The following is a 17,737-nucleotide window of genomic DNA, read 5'->3' on the forward strand; positions in this document are numbered from 1 at the left end:
GGATTTTGGTTTGGGGATCGGAGAGGGAACATGCTAATTTATCTTTGTATGTTGCACCCTGACCCCCTAGACAGGGGCGTAACAGACCAGTACAGTTATAGTACTTTGTACTTTGCCACATTTATCTTCTTCTTAGCAAGTGTCATGCATTCTGCTTCTCCAGCGTTTTTAAGAGCTGTTGATGATGTCAAATGCAGCTTACGGCCACACCGCTCTCTGAGCGCCCGATCTCGTCCGATCTCGGCAGCCAAATAGGGCCGGACCTGGTTAGTACTTGGTAGGAAGACCGCCTGGGAATACCAGGTGCTGTAAGCTTTTTTGCTTGGGTTTACGGGCAGCACAAGCTGGTGTTACTGCCTATTTATTCATAAAAATTGTTCTATATTTTCATCAAATTTTGTTCTTTCATTGCTGTTTTGCTACTTTATTGGTTTGTCAACCATCGTGCTTCATTACTAGTAGACCATGTTACGGTCCTGGCCATATGTGTTGTTTTTATTTTCTTGTTCTTATAGGTGCCCTGCCTGATTGGCTGGATTGGGGGGCAGTACAGGAAGCTGATTGGTCCATCCTACACTTCCTGGAGTTTTAAAAGTATGGTTCCCAACAGCTAGCGAGGCTCTTTCTGGCATCAGCACCTGTTTGCTGTTCTTGGTTTCCAAACCTTATTTAGCATTTTTGAATTGTTAGGTTTTGTGCCGTGGTTTTGTTTATAAATTGTATATTTTGTAAATAGTATTAAATCTGTAGGGGTGGACTGCCATTTTTCTTTTGATTGTTTTCTCTTGTTTTCACATTAGGGAGTTAGGGTTAGCGACTGTCTTTTGGTTTGTTTCTTTCTATCAGGCTAGCTAGCACTTTCTGTGGGAAATGGCTTATTTTGTTTATTATGTTGGCCTTGGTTCGCCCTGAGTTGTAGTGTCATGTTTTGTTTGACACTTTCTTTCGTTTAAAATAAATATCATTCTGTTGGAACATCTCAATCCTGGATTTTGGTTTGGGGATCGGAGAGGGAACATGCAAATTTATCTTTGTATGTTTCACCCTGACCCCCTAGACAGGGGCGTAACAGACCAGTACAGTTATAGTACTTTGTACTTTGCCACATTTATCTTCTTCTTAGCAAGTGTCATGCCTTCTGCTTCTCTAGCGTTTTTAAGAGCTGTTGATGATGTCAAATGCATGTTACGGCCACACCGCTCTCTAAGCGTCCGATCTCGGCAGCCAAATAGGGCCGGGCCTGGTTAGTACTTGGTAGGAAGACCGCCTGGGAATACCAGGTGCTGTAAGCTTTTTTGCTTGGGTTTACGGGCAGCTCAAGCTGGTGTTACTGCCTATTTATTCATAGAAATTGTTCTATATTTTCATCAAATTTTGTTCTTTCATTGCTGTTTTGCTACTTTATTGGTTTGTCAACCATCGTGCTTCATTACTAGTAGACCATGTTACGGTCCTGGCCATATGTGTTGTTTTTATTTTCTTGTTCTTAAAGGTGCCCTGCCTGATTGGCCGGATTGGGGGGAAGTACAGGAAGCTGATTGGTCCATCCTACACTTCCTGGAGTTTTAAAAGTACGGTTCCCAACAGCTAGCGAGGCTCTTTCTAGCATCAGCACCTGTTTGCTGTTCTTGGTTTCCAAACCTTATTTAGCATTTTTGAATTGTTAGGTTTTGTGCCGTGGTTTTGTTTATAAATTGTATATTTTGTAAATAGTATTAAATCTGTAGGGGTGAACTGCCATTTTCTTTGGACTGTTTTCACATTAGGGAGTTAGGGTTAGCGACTGTCTTTTGGTTTGTTTATTTCTATCAGGCTAGCTAGCACTCTCTGTGGGAAATGGCTTATTTTGTTTATTATGTTGGCCTTGGTTCGCCCTGAGTTGTAGTGTCATGTTTTGTTTGACACTTTCTTTCGTTTAAAATAAATATCATTCTGTTGGAACATCTCGATCCTGGATTTTGGTTTGGGGATCGGAGAGGGAACATGCTAATTTATCTTTGTATGTGGCACCCTGACCCCCTAGACAGGGGCGTAACAGACCAGTACAGTTATAGTACTTTGTACTTTGCCACATTTATCTTCTTCTTAGCAAGTGTCATGCATTCTGCTTCTCCAGCGTTTTTAAGAGCTGTTGATGATGTCAAATGCAGCTTACGGCCACACCGCTCTCTAAGCGCCCGATCTCGTCCGATCTCGGCAGCCAAATAGAGCCGGGCCTGGTTAGTACTTGGTAGGAAGACCGCCTGGGAATACCAGGTGCTGTAAGCTTTTTTGCTTGGGTTTACGGGCAGCACAAGCTGGTGTTACTGCCTATTTATTCGTAGAAATTGTTCTATATTTTCATCAAATTTTGTTCTTTCATTGCTGTTTTGCTACTTTATTGGTTTGCCAACCATCGTGCTTCATTACTAGTAGACCATGTTACGGTCCTGGCCATATGTGTTGTTTTTATTTTCTTGTTCTTATAGGTGCCCTGCCTGATTGGCCGGATTGGGGGGCAGTACAGGAAGCTGATTGGTCCATCCTACACTTCCTGGAGTTTTAAAAGTACGGTTCCCAACAGCTAGCGAGGCTCTTTCTGGCATCAGCACCTGTTTGCTGTTCTTGGTTTCCAAACCTTATTTAGCATTTTTGAATTGTTAGGTTTTGTGCCGTGGTTTTGTTTATAAATTGTATATTTTGTAAATAGTATTAAATCTGTAGGGGTGAACTGCCATTTTCTTTGGACTGTTTTCACATTAGGGAGTTAGGGTTAGCGACTGTCTTTTGGTTTGTTTATTTCTATCAGGCTAGCTAGCACTCTCTGTGGGAAATGGCTTATTTTGTTTATTATGTTGGCCTTGGTTCGCCCTGAGTTGTAGTGTCATGTTTTGTTTGACACTTTCTTTCGTTTAAAATAAATATCATTCTGTTGGAACATCTCGATCCTGGATTTTGGTTTGGGGATCGGAGAGGGAACATGCTAATTTATCTTTGTATGTGGCACCCTGACCCCCTAGACAGGGGCGTAACAGACCAGTACAGTTATAGTACTTTGTACTTTGCCACATTTATCTTCTTCTTAGCAAGTGTCATGCATTCTGCTTCTCCAGCGTTTTTAAGAGCTGTTGATGATGTCAAATGCAGCTTACGGCCACACCGCTCTCTAAGCGTCCGATCTCGGCAGCCAAATAGAGCCGGGCCTGGTTAGTACTTGGTAGGAAGACCGCCTGGGAATACCAGGTGCTGTAAGCTTTTTTGCTTGGGTTTACGGGCAGCACAAGCTGGTGTTACTGCCTATTTATTCGTAGAAATTGTTCTATATTTTCATCAAATTTTGTTCTTTCATTGCTGTTTTGCTACTTTATTGGTTTGCCAACCATCGTGCTTCATTACTAGTAGACCATGTTACGGTCCTGGCCATATGTGTTGTTTTTATTTTCTTGTTCTTATAGGTGCCCTGCCTGATTGGCCGGATTGGGGGGCAGTACAGGAAGCTGATTGGTCCATCCTACACTTCCTGGAGTTTTAAAAGTACGGTTCCCAACAGCTAGCGAGGCTCTTTCTGGCATCAGCACCTGTTTGCTGTTCTTGGTTTCCAAACCTTATTTAGCATTTTTGAATTGTTAGGTTTTGTGCTGTGGTTTTGTTTATAAATTGTATATTTTGTAAATAGTATTAAATCTGTAGGGGTGAACTGCCATTTTCTTTGGACTGTTTTCACATTAGGGAGTTAGGGTTAGCGACTGTCTTTTGGTTTGTTTATTTCTATCAGGCTAGCTAGCACTTTCTGTGGGAAATGGCTTATTTTGTTTATTATGTTGGCCTTGGTTCGCCCTGAGTTGTAGTGTCATGTTTTGTTTGACACTTTCTTTCGTTTAAAATAAATATCATTCTGTTGGAACATCTCGATCCTGGATTTTGGTTTGGGGATCGGAGAGGGAACATGCTAATTTATCTTTGTATGTTGCACCCTGACCCCCTAGACAGGGGCGTAACAGACCAGTACAGTTATAGTACTTTGTACTTTGCCACATTTATCTTCTTCTTAGCAAGTGTCATGCATTCTGCTTCTCCAGCGTTTTTAAGAGCTGTTGATGATGTCAAATGCAGCTTACGGCCACACCGCTCTCTAAGCGCCCGATCTCGTCAGATCTCGGCAGCCAAATAGAGCCGGGCCTGGTTAGTACTTGGTAGGAAGACCGCCTGGGAATACCAGGTGCTGTAAGCTTTTTTGCTTGGGTTTACGGCCAGCACAAGCTGGTGTTACTGCCTATTTATTCATAGAAATTGTTCTATATTTTCATCAAATTTTGTTCTTTCATTTCTGTTTTGCTACTTTATTGGTTTGTCAACCATCTTGCTTCATTACTAGTAGACCATGTTACGGTCCTGGCCATATGTGTTGTTTTTATTTTGTTGTTCTTATAGGTGCCCTGCCTGATTGGCCGGATTTGGGGGAAGTACAGGAAGCTGATTGGTCCATCCTACACTTCCTGGAGTTTTAAAAGTACGGTTCCCAACAGCTAGCGAGGCTCTTTCTGGCAGCAGCACCTGTTTGCTGTTCTTGCTTTCCAAACCTTATTTAGCATTTTTGAATTGTTAGGTTTTGTGCCGTGGTTTTGTTTATAAATTGTATATTTTGTAAATAGTATTAAATCTGTAGGAGTGAACTGCCATTTTCTTTGGACTGTTTTCACATTAGGGAGTTAGGGTTAGCGACTGTCTTTTGGTTTGTTTATTTTTATCAGGCTAGCTAGCACTTTCTGTGGGAAATGGCTTATTTTGTTTATTATGTTGGCCTTGGTTCGCCCTGAGTTGTAGTGTCATGTTTTGTTTGACACTTTCTTTCGTTTAAAATAAATATCATTCTGTTGGAACATCTCGATCCTGGATTTTGGTTTGGGGATCGGAGAGGGAACATGCTAATTTATCTTTGTATGTGGCACCCTGACCCCCTAGACAGGGGCGTAACAGACCAGTACAGTTATAGTACTTTGTACTTTGCCACATTTATCTTCTTCTTAGCAAGTGTCATGCATTCTGCTTCTCCAGCGTTTTTAAGAGCTGTTGATGATGTCAAATGCAGCTTACGGCCACACCGCTCTCTAAGCGCCCGATCTCGTCCGATCTCGGCAGCCAAATAGAGCCGGGCCTGGTTAGTACTTGGTAGGAAGACCGCCTGGGAATACCAGGTGCTGTAAGCTTTTTTGCTTGGGTTTACGGGCAGCACAAGCTGGTGTTACTGCCTATTTATTCATAGAAATTGTTCTATATTTTCATCAAATTTTGTTCTTTCATTGCTGTTTTGCTACTTTATTGGTTTGTCAACCATCGTGCTTCATTACTAGTAGACCATGTTACGGTCCTGGCCATATGTGTTGTTTTTATTTTCTTGTTCTTATAGGTGCCCTGCCTGATTGGCTGGATTGGGGGGCAGTACAGGAAGCTGATTGGTCCATCCTACACTTCCTGGAGTTTTAAAAGTATGGTTCCCAACAGCTAGCGAGGCTCTTTCTGGCATCAGCACCTGTTTGCTGTTCTTGGTTTCCAAACCTTATTTAGCATTTTTGAATTGTTAGGTTTTGTGCCGTGGTTTTGTTTATAAATTGTATATTTTGTAAATAGTATTAAATCTGTAGGGGTGGACTGCCATTTTTCTTTTGATTGTTTTCTCTTGTTTTCACATTAGGGAGTTAGGGTTAGCGACTGTCTTTTGGTTTGTTTCTTTCTATCAGGCTAGCTAGCACTTTCTGTGGGAAATGGCTTATTTTGTTTATTATGTTGGCCTTGGTTCGCCCTGAGTTGTAGTGTCATGTTTTGTTTGACACTTTCTTTCGTTTAAAATAAATATCATTCTGTTGGAACATCTCAATCCTGGATTTTGGTTTGGGGATCGGAGAGGGAACATGCAAATTTATCTTTGTATGTTTCACCCTGACCCCCTAGACAGGGGCGTAACAGACCAGTACAGTTATAGTACTTTGTACTTTGCCACATTTATCTTCTTCTTAGCAAGTGTCATGCCTTCTGCTTCTCTAGCGTTTTTAAGAGCTGTTGATGATGTCAAATGCATGTTACGGCCACACCGCTCTCTAAGCGCCCGATCTCGTCAGCCAAATAGGGCCGGGCCTGGTTAGTACTTGGTAGGAAGACCGCCTGGGAATACCAGGTGCTGTAAGCTTTTTTGCTTGGGTTTACGGGCAGCTCAAGCTGGTGTTACTGCCTATTTATTCATAGAAATTGTTCTATATTTTCATCAAATTTTGTTCTTTCATTGCTGTTTTGCTACTTTATTGGTTTGTCAACCATCGTGCTTCATTACTAGTAGACCATGTTACGGTCCTGGCCATATGTGTTGTTTTTATTTTCTTGTTCTTATAGGTGCCCTGCCTGATTGGCCGGATTTGGGGGAAGTACAGGAAGCTGATTGGTCCATCCTACACTTCCTGGAGTTTTAAAAGTACGGTTCCCAACAGCTAGCGAGGCTCTTTCTGGCAGCAGCACCTGTTTGCTGTTCTTGGTTTCCAAATCTTATTTAGCATTTTTGAATTGTTAGGTTTTGTGCCGTGGTTTTGTTTATAAATTGTATATTTTGTAAATAGTATTAAATCTGTAGGGGTGGACTGCCATTTTCTTTTGATTGTTTTCTCTTGTTTTCACATTAGGGAGTTAGGGTTAGCGACTATCTTTTGGTTTGTTTATTTCTATCAGGCTAGCTAGCACTTTCTGTGGGAAATGGCTTATTTTGTTTATTATGTTGGCCTTGGTTCGCCCTGAGTTGTAGTGTCATGTTTTGTTTGACACTTTCTTTCGTTTACAATAAATATCATTCTGTTGGAACATCTCAATCCTGGATTTTGGTTTGAGGATCGGAGAGGGAACATGCAAATTTATCTTTGTATGTTTCACCCTGACCCCCTATACAGGGGCGTAACAGACCAGTACAGTTATAGTACTTTGTACTTTGCCACATTTATCTTCTTCTTAGCAAGTGTCATGCATTCTGCTTCTCTAGCGTTTTTAAGAGCTGTTGATGATGTCAAATGCATGTTACGGCCACACCGCTCTCTAAGCGCCCGATCTCGTCCGATCTCGGCAGCCAAATAGGGCCGGGCCTGGTTAGTACTTGGTAGGAAGACCGCCTGGGAATACCAGGTGCTGTAAGCTTTTTTGCTTGGGTTTACGGGCAGCTCAAGCTGGTGTTACTGCCTATTTATTCATAGAAATTGTTCTATATTTTCATCAAATTTTGTTCTTTCATTGCTGTTTTGCTACTTTATTGGTTTGTCAACCATCGTGCTTCATTACTAGTAGACCATGTTACGGTCCTGGCCATATGTGTTGTTTTTATTTTCTTGTTCTTATAGGTGCCCTGCCTGATTGGCCGGATTTGGGGGAAGTACAGGAAGCTGATTGGTCCATCCTACACTTCCTGGAGTTTTAAAAGTACGGTTCCCAACAGCTAGCGAGGCTCTTTCTGGCAGCAGCACCTGTTTGCTGTTCTTGGTTTCCAAATCTTATTTAGCATTTTTGAATCGTTAGGTTTTGTGCCGTGGTTTTGTTTATAAATTGTATATTTTGTAAATAGTATTAAATCTGTAGGGGTGGACTGCCATTTTTCTTTTGATTGTTTTCTCTTGTTTTCACATTAGGGAGTTAGGGTTAGCGACTGTCTTTTGGTTTGTTTCTTTCTATCAGGCTAGCTAGCACTTTCTGTGGGAAATGGCTTATTTTGTTTATTATGTTGGCCTTGGTTCGCCCTGAGTTGTAGTGTCATGTTTTGTTTGACACTTTCTTTCGTTTAAAATAAATATCATTCTGTTGGAACATCTCAATCCTGGATTTTGGTTTGGGGATCGGAGAGGGAACATGCAAATTTATCTTTGTATGTTTCACCCTGACCCCCTAGACAGGGGCGTAACAGACCAGTACAGTTATAGTACTTTGTACTTTGCCACATTTATCTTCTTCTTAGCAAGTGTCATGCATTCTGCTTCTCTAGCGTTTTTAAGAGCTGTTGATGATGTCAAATGCATGTTACGGCCACACCGCTCTCTAACCGCCCGATCTCGTCCGATCTCGGCAGCCAAATAGGGCCGGGCCTGTTTAGTACTTGGTAGGAAGACCGCCTGGGAATACCAGGTGCTGTAAGCTTTTTTGCTTGGGTTTACGGGCAGCTCAAGCTGGTGTTACTGCCTATTTATTCATAGAAATTGTTCTATATTTTCATCAAATTTTGTTCTTTCATTGCTGTTTTGCTACTTTATTGGTTTGCCAACCATCGTGCTTCATTACTAGTAGACCATGTTACGGTCCTGGCCATATGTGTTGTTTTTATTTTCTTGTTCTTATAGGTGCCCTGCCTGATTGGCCGGATTGGGGGGCAGTACAGGAAGCTGATTGGTCCATCCTACACTTCCTGGAGTTTTAAAAGTACGGTTCCCAACAGCTAGCGAGGCTCTTTCTGGCATCAGCACCTGTTTGCTGTTCTTGGTTTCTAAACCTTATTTAGCATTTTTGAATTGTTAGGTTTTGTGCCGTGGTTTTGTTTATAAATTGTATATTTTGTAAATAGTATTAAATCTGTAGGGGTGAACTGCCATTTTCTTTGGACTGTTTTCACATTAGGGAGTTAGGGTTAGCGACTGTCTTTTGGTTTGTTTATTTCTATCAGGCTAGCTAGCACTCTCTGTGGGAAATGGCTTATTTTGTTTATTATGTTGGCCTTGGTTCGCCCTGAGTTGTAGTGTCATGTTTTGTTTGACACTTTCTTTCGTTTAAAATAAATATCATTCTGTTGGAACATCTCGATCCTGGATTTTGGTTTGGGGATCGGAGAGGGAACATGCTAATTTATCTTTGTATGTTGCACCCTGACCCCCTAGACAGGGGCGTAACAGACCAGTACAGTTATAGTACTTTGTACTTTGCCACATTTATCTTCTTCTTAGCAAGTGTCATGCATTCTGCTTCTCCAGCGTTTTTGAGAGCTGTTGATGATGTCAAATGCAGCTTATGGCCACACTGCTCTCTAAGCGCCCGATCCCGTCCGATCTCGGCAGCCAAATAGGGCCGGGCCTTGTTAGTACTTGGTAGGAAGACCGCCTGGGAATACCAGGTGCTGTAAGCTTCTTTGCTTGGGTTTACGGGCAGCACAAGCTGGTGTTACTGCCTATTTATTCATAGAAATTGTTCTATATTTTCATCAAATTTTGTTCTTTCATTGCTGTTTTGCTACTTTATTGGTTTGCCAACCATCGTGCTTCATTACTAGTAGACCATGTTACGGTCCTGGCCATATGTGTTGTTTTTATTTTCTTGTTCTTATAGGTGCCCTGCCTGATTGTCTGGATTGGGGGGCAGTACAGGAAGCTGATTGGTCCATCCTACACTTCCTGGAGTTTTAAAAGTACGGTTCCCAACAGCTAGCGAGGCTCTTTCTGGCATCAGCACCTGTTTGCTGTTCTTGGTTTCCAAACCTTATTTAGCATTTTTGAATTGTTAGGTTTTGTGCCGTGGTTTTGTTTATAAATTGTATATTTTGTAAATAGTATTAAATCTGTAGGGGTGGACTGCCATTTTTCTTTTGATTGTTTTCTCTTGTTTTCACATTAGGGAGTTAGGGTTAGCGACTGTCTTTTGGTTTGTTTCTTTCTATCAGGCTAGCTAGCACTTTCTGTGGGAAATGGCTTATTTTGTTTATTATGTTGGCCTTGGTTCGCCCTGAGTTGTAGTGTCATGTTTTGTTTGACACTTTCTTTCGTTTAAAATAAATATCATTCTGTTGGAACATCTCAATCCTGGATTTTGGTTTGGGGATCGGAGAGGGAACATGCAAATTTATCTTTGTATGTTTCACCCTGACCCCCTAGACAGGGGCGTAACAGACCAGTACAGTTATAGTACTTTGTACTTTGCCACATTTATCTTCTTCTTAGCAAGTGTCATGCATTCTGCTTCTCTAGCGTTTTTAAGAGCTGTTGATGATGTCAAATGCATGTTACGGCCACACAGCTCTCTAAGCGTCCGATCTCGGCAGCCAAATAGGGCCGGGCCTGGTTAGTACTTGGTAGGAAGACCGCCTGGGAATACCAGGTGCTGTAAGCTTTTTTGCTTGGGTTTACGGGCAGCTCAAGCTGGTGTTACTGCCTATTTATTCATAGAAATTGTTCTATATTTTCATCAAATTTTGTTCTTTCATTGCTGTTTTGCTACTTTATTGGTTTGTCAACCATCGTGCTTCATTACTAGTAGACCATGTTACGGTCCTGGCCATATGTGTTGTTTTTATTTTCTTGTTCTTATAGGTGCCCTGCCTGATTGGCCGGATTTGGGGGAAGTACAGGAAGCTGATTGGTCCATCCTACACTTCCTGGAGTTTTAAAAGTACGGTTCCCAACAGCTAGCGAGGCTCTTTCTGGCAGCAGCACCTGTTTGCTGTTCTTGGTTTCCAAATCTTATTTAGCATTTTTGAATTGTTAGGTTTTGTGCCGTGGTTTTGTTTATAAATTGTATATTTTGTAAATAGTATTAAATCTGTAGGGGTGGACTGCCATTTTCTTTTGATTGTTTTCTCTTGTTTTCACATTAGGGAGTTAGGGTTAGCGACTATCTTTTGGTTTGTTTATTTCTATCAGGCTAGCTAGCACTTTCTGTGGGAAATGGCTTATTTTGTTTATTATGTTGGCCTTGGTTCGCCCTGAGTTGTAGTGTCATGTTTTGTTTGACACTTTCTTTCGTTTAAAATAAATATCATTCTGTTGGAACATCTCAATCCTGGATTTTGGTTTGAGGATCGGAGAGGGAACATGCAAATTTATCTTTGTATGTTTCACCCTGACCCCCTAGACAGGGGCGTAACAGACCAGTACAGTTATAGTACTTTGTACTTTGCCACATTTATCTTCTTCTTAGCAAGTGTCATGCATTCTGCTTCTCTAGCGTTTTTAAGAGCTGTTGATAATGTCAAATGCAGCTTACGGCCACACCGCTCTCTAAGCGCCCGATCTCGTCCGATCTCGGCAGCCAAATAGAGCCGGGCCTGGTTAGTACTTGGTAGGAAGACCGCCTGGGAATACCAGGTGCTGTAAGCTTTTTTGCTTGGGTTTACGGGCAGCTCAAGCTGGTGTTACTGCCTATTTATTCATAGAAATTGTTCTATATTTTCATCAAATTTTGTTCTTTCATTGCTGTTTTGCTACTTTATTGGTTTGTCAACCATCGTGCTTCATTACTAGTAGACCATGTTACGGTCATGGCCATATGTGTTGTTTTTATTTTCTTGTTCTTATAGGTGCCCTGCCTGATTGGCCGGATTTGGGGGAAGTACAGGAAGCTGATTGGTCCATCCTACACTTCCTGGAGTTTTAAAAGTACGGTTCCCAACAGCTAGCGAGGCTCTTTCTGGCAGCAGCACCTGTTTGCTGTTCTTAGTTTCCAAATCTTATTTAGCATTTTTGAATTGTTAGGTTTTGTGCCGTGGTTTTGTTTATAAATTGTATATTTTGTAAATAGTATTAAATCTGTAGGGGTGGACTGCCATTTTCTTTGGACTGTTTTCACATTAGGGAGTTAGGGTTAGCGACTATCTTTTGGTTTGTTTATTTCTATCAGGCTAGCTAGCACTTTCTGTGGGAAATGGCTTATTTTGTTTATTATGTTGGCCTTGGTTCGCCCTGAGTTGTAGTGTCATGTTTTGTTTGACACTTTCTTTCGTTTAAAATAAATATCATTCTGTTGGAACATCTCGATTCTGGATTTTGGTTTGGGGATCGGAGAGGGAACATGCTAATTTATCTTTGTATGTTGCACCCTGACCCCCTAGACAGGGGCGTAACAGACCAGTACAGTTATAGTACTTTGTACTTTGCCACATTTATCTTCTTCTTAGCAAGTGTCATGCATTCTGCTTCTCCAGCGTTTTTAAGAGCTGTTGATGATGTCAAATGCAGCTTACGGCCACACCGCTCTCTGAGCGCCCGATCTCGTCCGATCTCGGCAGCCAAATAGGGCCGGACCTGGTTAGTACTTGGTAGGAAGACCGCCTGGGAATACCAGGTGCTGTAAGCTTTTTTGCTTGGGTTTACGGGCAGCACAAGCTGGTGTTACTGCCTATTTATTCATAAAAATTGTTCTATATTTTCATCAAATTTTGTTCTTTCATTGCTGTTTTGCTACTTTATTGGTTTGTCAACCATCGTGCTTCATTACTAGTAGACCATGTTACGGTCCTGGCCATATGTGTTGTTTTTATTTTCTTGTTCTTATAGGTGCCCTGCCTGATTGGCTGGATTGGGGGGCAGTACAGGAAGCTGATTGGTCCATCCTACACTTCCTGGAGTTTTAAAAGTATGGTTCCCAACAGCTAGCGAGGCTCTTTCTGGCATCAGCACCTGTTTGCTGTTCTTGGTTTCCAAACCTTATTTAGCATTTTTGAATTGTTAGGTTTTGTGCCGTGGTTTTGTTTATAAATTGTATATTTTGTAAATAGTATTAAATCTGTAGGGGTGGACTGCCATTTTTCTTTTGATTGTTTTCTCTTGTTTTCACATTAGGGAGTTAGGGTTAGCGACTGTCTTTTGGTTTGTTTCTTTCTATCAGGCTAGCTAGCACTTTCTGTGGGAAATGGCTTATTTTGTTTATTATGTTTGCCTTGGTTCGCCCTGAGTTGTAGTGTCATGTTTTGTTTGACACTTTCTTTCGTTTAAAATAAATATCATTCTGTTGGAACATCTCAATCCTGGATTTTGGTTTGGGGATCGGAGAGGGAACATGCAAATTTATCTTTGTATGTTTCACCCTGACCCCCTAGACAGGGGCGTAACAGACCAGTACAGTTATAGTACTTTGTACTTTGCCACATTTATCTTCTTCTTAGCAAGTGTCATGCATTCTGCTTCTCTAGCATTTTTAAGAGCTGTTGATGATGTCAAATGCATGTTACGGCCACACCGCTCTCTAAGCGCCCGATCTCGTCAGCCAAATAGGGCCGGGCCTGGTTAGTACTTGGTAGGAAGACCGCCTGGGAATACCAGGTGCTGTAAGCTTTTTTGCTTGGGTTTACGGGCAGCTCAAGCTGGTGTTACTGCCTATTTATTCATAGAAATTGTTCTATATTTTCATCAAATTTTGTTCTTTCATTGCTGTTTTGCTACTTTATTGGTTTGTCAACCATCGTGCTTCATTACTAGTAGACCATGTTACGGTCCTGGCCATATGTGTTGTTTTTATTTTCTTGTTCTTATAGGTGCCCTGCCTGATTGGCCGGATTTGGGGGAAGTACAGGAAGCTGATTGGTCCATCCTACACTTCCTGGAGTTTTAAAAGTACGGTTCCCAACAGCTAGCGAGGCTCTTTCTGGCAGCAGCACCTGTTTGCTGTTCTTGGTTTCCAAATCTTATTTAGCATTTTTGAATTGTTAGGTTTTGTGCCGTGGTTTTGTTTATAAATTGTATATTTTGTAAATAGTATTAAATCTGTAGGGGTGGACTGCCATTTTCTTTTGATTGTTTTCTCTTGTTTTCACATTAGGGAGTTAGGGTTAGCGACTATCTTTTGGTTTGTTTATTTCTATCAGGCTAGCTAGCACTTTCTGTGGGAAATGGCTTATTTTGTTTATTATGTTGGCCTTGGTTCGCCCTGAGTTGTAGTGTCATGTTTTGTTTGACACTTTCTTTCGTTTAAAATAAATATCATTCTGTTGGAACATCTCAATCCTGGATTTTGGTTTGAGGATCGGAGAGGGAACATGCAAATTTATCTTTGTATGTTTCACCCTGACCCCCTATACAGGGGCGTAACAGACCAGTACAGTTATAGTACTTTGTACTTTGCCACATTTATCTTCTTCTTAGCAAGTGTCATGCATTCTGCTTCTCTAGCGTTTTTAAGAGCTGTTGATGATGTCAAATGCATGTTACGGCCACACCGCTCTCTAAGCGCCCGATCTCGTCCGATCTCGGCAGCCAAATAGGGCCGGGCCTGGTTAGTACTTGGTAGGAAGACCGCCTGGGAATACCAGGTGCTGTAAGCTTTTTTGCTTGGGTTTACGGGCAGCTCAAGCTGGTGTTACTGCCTATTTATTCATAGAAATTGTTCTATATTTTCATCAAATTTTGTTCTTTCATTGCTGTTTTGCTACTTTATTGGTTTGTCAACCATCGTGCTTCATTACTAGTAGACCATGTTACGGTCCTGGCCATATGTGTTGTTTTTATTTTCTTGTTCTTATAGGTGCCCTGCCTGATTGGCCGGATTTGGGGGAAGTACAGGAAGCTGATTGGTCCATCCTACACTTCCTGGAGTTTTAAAAGTACGGTTCCCAACAGCTAGCGAGGCTCTTTCTGGCAGCAGCACCTGTTTGCTGTTCTTGGTTTCCAAATCTTATTTAGCATTTTTGAATCGTTAGGTTTTGTGCCGTGGTTTTGTTTATAAATTGTATATTTTGTAAATAGTATTAAATCTGTAGGGGTGGACTGCCATTTTCTTTTGATTGTTTTCTCTTGTTTTCACATTAGGGAGTTAGGGTTAGCGACTATCTTTTGGTTTGTTTCTTTCTATCAGGCTAGCTAGCACTTTCTGTGGGAAATGGCTTATTTTGTTTATTATGTTGGCCTTGGTTCGCCCTGAGTTGTAGTGTCATGTTTTGTTTGACACTTTCTTTCGTTTAAAATAAATATCATTCTGTTGGAACATCTCAATCCTGGATTTTGGTTTGGGGATCGGAGAGGGAACATGCAAATTTATCTTTGTATGTTTCACCCTGACCCCCTAGACAGGGGCGTAACAGACCAGTACAGTTATAGTACTTTGTACTTTGCCACATTTATCTTCTTCTTAGCAAGTGTCATGCATTCTGCTTCTCTAGCGTTTTTAAGAGCTGTTGATGATGTCAAATGCATGTTACGGCCACACCGCTCTCTAAGCGCCCGATCTCGTCCGATCTCGGCAGCCAAATAGGGCCGGGCCTGGTTAGTACTTGGTAGGAAGACCGCCTGGGAATACCAGGTGCTGTAAGCTTTTTTGCTTGGGTTTACGGGCAGCTCAAGCTGGTGTTACTGCCTATTTATTCATAGAAATTGTTCTATATTTTCATCAAATTTTGTTCTTTCATTGCTGTTTTGCTACTTTATTGGTTTGTCAACCATCGTGCTTCATTACTAGTAGACCATGTTACGGTCCTGGCCATATGTGTTGTTTTTATTTTCTTGTTCTTATAGGTGCCCTGCCTGATTGGCCGGATTTGGGGGAAGTACAGGAAGCTGATTGGTCCATCCTACACTTCCTGGAGTTTTAAAAGTACGGTTCCCAACAGCTAGCGAGGCTCTTTCTGGCAGCAGCACCTGTTTGCTGTTCTTGGTTTCCAAATCTTATTTAGCATTTTTGAATTGTTAGGTTTTGTGCCGTGGTTTTGTTTATAAATTGTATATTTTGTAAATAGTATTAAATCTGTAGGGGTGGACTGCCATTTTCTTTTGATTGTTTTCTCTTGTTTTCACATTAGGGAGTTAGGGTTAGCGACTATCTTTTGGTTTGTTTATTTCTATCAGGCTAGCTAGCACTTTCTGTGGGAAATGGCTTATTTTGTTTATTATGTTGGCCTTGGTTCGCCCTGAGTTGTAGTGTCATGTTTTGTTTGACACTTTCTTTCGTTTAAAATAAATATCATTCTGTTGGAACATCTCAATCCTGGATTTTGGTTTGAGGATCGGAGAGGGAACATGCAAATTTATCTTTGTATGTTTCACCCTGACCCCCTATACAGGGGCGTAACAGACCAGTACAGTTATAGTACTTTGTACTTTGCCACATTTATCTTCTTCTTAGCAAGTGTCATGCATTCTGCTTCTCTAGCGTTTTTAAGAGCTGTTGATGATGTCAAATGCATGTTACGGCCACACCGCTCTCCAAGCGCCCGATCTCGTCCGATCTCGGCAGCCAAATAGGGCCGGGCCTGGTTAGTACTTGGTAGGAAGACCGCCTGGGAATACCAGGTGCTGTAAGCTTTTTTGCTTGGGTTTACGGGCAGCTCAAGCTGGTGTTACTGCCTATTTATTCATAGAAATTGTTCTATATTTTCATCAAATTTTGTTCTTTCATTGCTGTTTTGCTACTTTATTGGTTTGTCAACCATCGTGCTTCATTACTAGTAGACCATGTTACGGTCCTGGCCATATGTGTTGTTTTTATTTTCTTGTTCTTATAGGTGCCCTGCCTGATTGGCCGGATTTGGGGGAAGTACAGGAAGCTGATTGGTCCATCCTACACTTCCTGGAGTTTTAAAAGTACGGTTCCCAACAGCTAGCGAGGCTCTTTCTGGCAGCAGCACCTGTTTGCTGTTCTTGGTTTCCAAATCTTATTTAGCATTTTTGAATCGTTAGGTTTTGTGCCGTGGTTTTGTTTATAAATTGTATATTTTGTAAATAGTATTAAATCTGTAGGGGTGAACTGCCATTTTCTTTGGACTGTTTTCACATTAGGGAGTTAGGGTTAGCGACTGTCTTTTGGTTTGTTTATTTCTATCAGGCTAGCTAGCACTCTCTGTGGGAAATGGCTTATTTTGTTTATTATGTTGGCCTTGGTTCGCCCTGAGTTGTAGTGTCATGTTTTGTTTGACACTTTCTTTCGTTTAAAATAAATATCATTCTGTTGGAACATCTCGATCCTGGATTTTGGTTTGGGGATCGGAGAGGGAACATGCTAATTTATCTTTGTATGTGGCACCCTGACCCCCTAGACAGGGGCGTAACAGACCAGTACAGTTATAGTACTTTGTACTTTGCCACATTTATCTTCTTCTTAGCAAGTGTCATGCATTCTGCTTCTCCAGCGTTTTTAAGAGCTGTTGATGATGTCAAATGCAGCTTACGGCCACACCGCTCTCTAAGCGCCCGATCTCGTCCGATCTCGGCAGCCAAATAGAGCCGGGCCTGGTTAGTACTTGGTAGGAAGACCGCCTGGGAATACCAGGTGCTGTAAGCTTTTTTGCTTGGGTTTACGGGCAGCACAAGCTGGTGTTACTGCCTATTTATTCGTAGAAATTGTTCTATATTTTCATCAAATTTTGTTCTTTCATTGCTGTTTTGCTACTTTATTGGTTTGCCAACCATCGTGCTTCATTACTAGTAGACCATGTTACGGTCCTGGCCATATGTGTTGTTTTTATTTTCTTGTTCTTATAGGTGCCCTGCCTGATTGGCCGGATTGGGGGGCAGTACAGGAAGCTGATTGGTCCATCCTACACTTCCTGGAGTTTTAAAAGTACGGTTCCCAACAGCTAGCGAGGCTCTTTCTGGCATCAGCACCTGTTTGCTGTTCTTGGTTTCCAAACCTTATTTAGCATTTTTGAATTGTTAGGTTTTGTGCCGTGGTTTTGTTTATAAATTGTATATTTTGTAAATAGTATTAAATCTGTAGGGGTGAACTGCCATTTTCTTTGGACTGTTTTCACATTAGGGAGTTAGGGTTAGCGACTGTCTTTTGGTTTGTTTATTTCTATCAGGCTAGCTAGCACTCTCTGTGGGAAATGGCTTATTTTGTTTATTATGTTGGCCTTGGTTCGCCCTGAGTTGTAGTGTCATGTTTTGTTTGACACTTTCTTTCGTTTAAAATAAATATCATTCTGTTGGAACATCTCGATCCTGGATTTTGGTTTGGGGATCGGAGAGGGAACATGCTAATTTATCTTTGTATGTGGCACCCTGACCCCCTAGACAGGGGCGTAACAGACCAGTACAGTTATAGTACTTTGTACTTT

At 41.5% G+C, this 17,737-nt stretch overlaps 14 pseudogenes; all 14 read left to right on the plus strand.

Annotated features, from left to right (window-relative positions):
- The first annotated feature begins 196 nt into the window (after positions 1 to 196).
- LOC137110303 (5S ribosomal RNA) lies at positions 197 to 315 on the plus strand (annotated as a pseudogene).
- A 1,834-nt stretch (positions 316 to 2,149) lies between these two features.
- On the plus strand, positions 2,150 to 2,268 carry LOC137111251 (5S ribosomal RNA; annotated as a pseudogene).
- An 857-nt stretch (positions 2,269 to 3,125) lies between these two features.
- On the plus strand, positions 3,126 to 3,234 carry LOC137110968 (5S ribosomal RNA; annotated as a pseudogene).
- An 857-nt stretch (positions 3,235 to 4,091) lies between these two features.
- On the plus strand, positions 4,092 to 4,210 carry LOC137111304 (5S ribosomal RNA; annotated as a pseudogene).
- An 857-nt stretch (positions 4,211 to 5,067) lies between these two features.
- LOC137111252 (5S ribosomal RNA) lies at positions 5,068 to 5,186 on the plus strand (annotated as a pseudogene).
- A 1,844-nt stretch (positions 5,187 to 7,030) lies between these two features.
- LOC137110555 (5S ribosomal RNA) lies at positions 7,031 to 7,149 on the plus strand (annotated as a pseudogene).
- Positions 7,150 to 8,017: 868 nt separating this feature from the next.
- LOC137110836 (5S ribosomal RNA) lies at positions 8,018 to 8,136 on the plus strand (annotated as a pseudogene).
- Positions 8,137 to 8,993: 857 nt separating this feature from the next.
- On the plus strand, positions 8,994 to 9,112 carry LOC137110699 (5S ribosomal RNA; annotated as a pseudogene).
- A 1,844-nt stretch (positions 9,113 to 10,956) lies between these two features.
- Positions 10,957 to 11,075, plus strand: LOC137111253 (5S ribosomal RNA; annotated as a pseudogene).
- An 857-nt stretch (positions 11,076 to 11,932) lies between these two features.
- On the plus strand, positions 11,933 to 12,051 carry LOC137110304 (5S ribosomal RNA; annotated as a pseudogene).
- Positions 12,052 to 13,895: 1,844 nt separating this feature from the next.
- Positions 13,896 to 14,014, plus strand: LOC137110557 (5S ribosomal RNA; annotated as a pseudogene).
- Positions 14,015 to 14,881: 867 nt separating this feature from the next.
- Positions 14,882 to 15,000, plus strand: LOC137110558 (5S ribosomal RNA; annotated as a pseudogene).
- Positions 15,001 to 15,867: 867 nt separating this feature from the next.
- LOC137110596 (5S ribosomal RNA) lies at positions 15,868 to 15,986 on the plus strand (annotated as a pseudogene).
- Positions 15,987 to 16,843: 857 nt separating this feature from the next.
- Positions 16,844 to 16,962, plus strand: LOC137111254 (5S ribosomal RNA; annotated as a pseudogene).
- Positions 16,963 to 17,737: the final 775 nt, after the last annotated feature.

The sequence above is a fragment of the Channa argus genome, unplaced genomic scaffold, assembly GCF_033026475.1.
Source record: "Channa argus isolate prfri unplaced genomic scaffold, Channa argus male v1.0 Contig009, whole genome shotgun sequence".
NCBI classification, from domain to species: Eukaryota; Metazoa; Chordata; class Actinopteri; order Anabantiformes; family Channidae; genus Channa; species Channa argus.